At 42.3% G+C, this 4333-nt stretch overlaps 1 non-coding gene across 1 annotated transcript; it reads left to right on the forward strand.

Moving 5' to 3' along the window:
• The first annotated feature begins 3146 nt into the window (after positions 1 to 3146).
• On the forward strand, positions 3147 to 3254 carry LOC141654495 (small nucleolar RNA R71). The gene has a single exon (XR_012548053.1). It is a non-coding gene; the product is annotated as a small nucleolar RNA R71 (small nucleolar RNA).
• The last annotated feature ends 1079 nt before the right edge of the window (positions 3255 to 4333 follow it).

A 4333-nucleotide genomic window follows, 5' to 3' on the forward strand; every position in this document is an offset into this window, starting at 1 on the left:
ATGCATGCTTACCGAGAGATGACATGAGAACCATACTTGTGCGTTTTGATGAAACACACATTATAAGGAGACACCTACACTCACCTAAGAGAGACCGGATATGGATGCATCGGTCAAAAAGAGGCTCTACCTTACCATTTTGTAGCTTGCCACAAGTCAAGATCAAGCCCATTCGGTTCATTCTTCATCTCCCACCTACTATGTCAAGACATCCCCATGTAGCTAATATCCCATCATTAAAGAATAAATCATTAGCAACAAGCCATTATTAGGATAAGCAAAGAGGAAAGTAGGCAACAAGCAAGCACAAAGCAAAAATTTCTCTCAAAAATTTTCAAAATTTCTACACTATATGCAAACTATGCTATATGCAAATGCAATATCTTCCCCCAAGCTAAACATCACATTGTCCTCAATGTGCCAACTATCCAAATCACCCAATCAAACCATAAAAATGGCTCAAAGCACAAAACAAGAAGGACTAGAGGTTATGTTTAATGGGATGCAAGATCTAAACTAATATGCAAAGCAATGAAAAACATACTCGACTAGCTAATCTCCCCCAAGCTAGCATGAATTCGGGGGATGGAGAATGCTTCTTTGTGATTAAAGTGAAAAATAGCGAAGAAAAATGGTAGAGAAAGAGAATGGAGGTACCATCGGGTTTCTATAAGAATGATAAAAACGATTCACTCTTTACCCGCATAAGGAAGAAAGGCCAAAATTTCACAGAACCACGACCCCGATCGGGGCCACCAACCCCGATCGGGGTTGACCTCCTCTTCAGGTTTTGCCTTTTTTCCGCATTGATTTAATTCCCTTCTTGTTTCTTGAAAACCACGTCCCCGAACGGGGTTATTGCATGGGGTTGCGTGTCAAGTGCACTCCAATTTCTCCTTTCTTCATTTTCACCTAGAAATCACAAAAGAAATATCGTTAAGTCGAGTATTTTTATTACTAATCTACGAAAAACAATAAATTGCAGAAAAATAAATAAAAGCAATAAAAAGCTTGGGTTGCCTCCCAACAAGCGCTGGTTTAACGTCCTGCACGACGTAAGAAGCTATTTGATTCAAGTGTTGTTCTTGAGCTTGCCGCCAACCGAGCTCCATTTCATAGCTATCTTTGCATTCCGCAACCATTTGAAATTGTTCAAATAAAATTTCCTTTTCCTCTTGGCACTCCTAGCATTAGTGCCCTTAGCATCGTCACCTACAAAACAAACAACACCCATATCGTCCTCCAACGGATCCATTAGTGAGGATCCAAGCATAGTAGAGGCAAGAGAAGAGTCCACAGTGCTAAATAAATAACAAGACTCTTGTAACATTGGGCTTCTAATGGTGTTGTTTTTGCTAAAGGAAACCCGGTCATCACCCACTTCCAACGTCAACCTCCCATTTTTCACATCAATTAACGCACCCGCGGTGCGTAAAAATGGCCTACCCAATATAATTGGGGTTTGTGAGTCCTCGGCCATATCAAGTATGAGGAAGTCAACGGGTATGAAAAACTTGCCAACTTTGACGGGTACATCTTCTAAGACACCTAAGGGTCGTTTTAAAGAACGGTCCGCCATTTGCAATGTTGTACTTGTGCATTTTAAAGCACCCATGTTAAGTTTTTCACAAAGGGAATAGGGCATGACACTTACACTAGCACCTAGGTCGCAAAGGGCCTTATCAATGGTATATTTGCCTATAGTGCAAGGAATAGAATAGCTACCGGGGTCCTTAAGTTTCGGGGGAGACTTGTTTTGTAAGAGTGCACTACACTCTTCGGTGAAAGCAATGGTCTCAACCTCATTGAAGGATCGCTTCTTTGAGAGGATTTCCTTCATAAACTTTGCATAAGAAGGGACTTGGGTAATCAATTCCATAAACGGGATGGTGACTTGCAAATTCTTACAAACTTCTAAAAATTTAGCAAACTTACCTTCCTCCTTGTGCTTTGCTAGACGATGAGGAAATGGTACTTGAACAACTTCCTTGGGAGGAGCATCCTCCGCATCTTTCACCTTCTCATTCTCATCGGGAACACTCACCTTTGTTGGAATGGCATCACTTTCCTTGGCATTAGGAGAGACTTCTTCAACAATTACCTCATCACTTTCTTTGGGCATAGGGGACTCAACATTCTTGGCATCAAGCTTGCTCTTCCTCTTTAGCATCAACAATCGATGAGGAAATGGCACACGATCTTTAACAATAGGCTCTTCACTAGCCTTCTTTTTGTCATTTCCCCCAAGCTTAGCCTTTTTAACAACCACCTCATCATCCAAAGTCATGGATGGCCCATCATAGCTAGTACCACTTCTCAAGGAAATAGAATTAACGGTTTCATGTGGTTGCTCACCTTGGGGAGGTAGTTGGCCGTTCTTTCTTTGAGAGCTAGAAGCGGCTAGTTGAGCCACTTGTTGTTCCAACATCTTGACTGCGGCACTATGAGCTTGATCATTCTTTTGAATTTGAGCCAACAATTCCCTTTGCATTTGGATGATCATGCCCTCGAGCTTACCCACTCCTTGATTGTTTTGTTGGCCATTTTGTGGTGGATTTTGTTGGTAATTGTTTTGTGGGGGCCTTTGTTGATTTTGATAACCCGGTGGAGGGATATACTTTTGTTGTTGAGGAACATAGGCATTTTGTTGTGGTGGGGGTTGAGGGTTAAGCACATTGTTGCTATTATAAGACAAGTTCGGATGAAATTTTGTGTTGGAAAATGTACCCGGTGGATATGAACTTTGTCTAAAAGCTTGAAAAGCATTTACCTCTTCGATAGGAGCTCGGCAATGAGCGGCGTAATGAACCGCACCTCCACATCCATCACAAACGATGATTTGGCTTGTTGAAGACACAACATTGAGTTGTTGGATGGAATCTTTAGCATCTCTCTCCGCCAATTGTTGTTGGAGCAAGGCAATTTGAGCTAGCAAAACGGAGTTGTTAGAGGATTCTTCTTTACCTTTGGATGGCACAACTCGGGAATTGACATATTGGGCATCATGGATCGCCATAGATTCGATCGTGGAATGAGCAAGATCGGTGTCAATTTGATCAAACCCCCCATTGTTGGCGGAATCAAGAATCCTTCGCGACTCGGCACAACATCCATTGTAGAATGTTATTGCTAGAAACCAATCATCTAGACCATGATGTTGGCATTGCCTTTGAAGCTCTTTGTACCTCTCCCAAGCCTCATATAAGCTCTCAAGAGCTTGTTGACGGAATCCGGTGATTTGGCTCCTCAAGGTTTGAGTTTTCTCCGGTGGAAAAAACTTTTGGTAAAAAGCAAGAGCCAAGGTCTCCCAATTGGTGATGCCCAAGGTGGTGCGGTCAAGGCTATTGATCCAAAGCTTGGCCTTGTCCTTCAAAGAGAAAGGGAAAAGTATTTCCCTTATTTGGGCTTGAGTGACGCCCGTTTGACGGATCATGGAGCAATAGTCACAAAAGTTTTGCACATGCAAATTGGGATCCTCCAAAGGACTTCCTCCAAATTGCTTTCTCTCCACAAGGCTAATGAAAGCCGGCTTGATCTCGAATTCCGGCGCGGTGATTTGAGTGGTGGTGATTCCGGCCGGAAGCATGGCCGCAGTGGGCTTTGAATGATCGGAAAGTTTCACCATCTTTTTTGTAGTAGATGGTGGTGGTGGTGGTGTTGATGAACAAGAAACCTCCTCCTCTTCAAGAACCTCTAGATCGTCTAAGTAAGACTTTCTAGCACTTTCAACTTGTATGGGAGAAGTGGCTTCTTTCACTTCCTTCCAAAATCGTCGTCTCCTCCTAAAGGTTTTCTCGGGCTCGGAATCCGGTGAAAGCAATTCTCCACTACGTGAGGACCTGGGCATAAGACAACAGTTTCTAGGAAAATGATAAGTAACGGTCTCAAGGAATAAGTGTTCCTCAAGACAAAGAAAAACAAGATAGAAATCAACAATTCACAATGCAATAAAACCGTTTCCCCGGAAACGGCGCCAAAATTTGATAGGCTTATCGCGTACCTATGCAAAGATAATTACCCTAGACAACAAGTTAATGTAGCAATAGGGGTCGAACACAAGGAAACGGGAATTACTTCGTGAATTGCTATGGGTAGATTTTTATCAAGGTCGAATACGATTTGGTATTGGTTTGGTTGTTTGATGATTAATAGCAATAATGGTGTAAATTATATAATAAAAGAGAGTCTAAGGGGTTCGGGTCACACATGCAAAGATAAACATATGATCATGATAAACTTGGTACTAACAACATTGTCAATTGCTTAGGTTTAAAGATACCCACCTTGCGGCATTAGCATCAACCATAGACCGGGTCCTAGAGAAACTCTCGTC

The sequence above is a fragment of the Silene latifolia genome, chromosome 4 (assembly GCF_048544455.1).
Source record: "Silene latifolia isolate original U9 population chromosome 4, ASM4854445v1, whole genome shotgun sequence".
NCBI classification, from domain to species: domain Eukaryota; kingdom Viridiplantae; phylum Streptophyta; class Magnoliopsida; order Caryophyllales; family Caryophyllaceae; genus Silene; species Silene latifolia.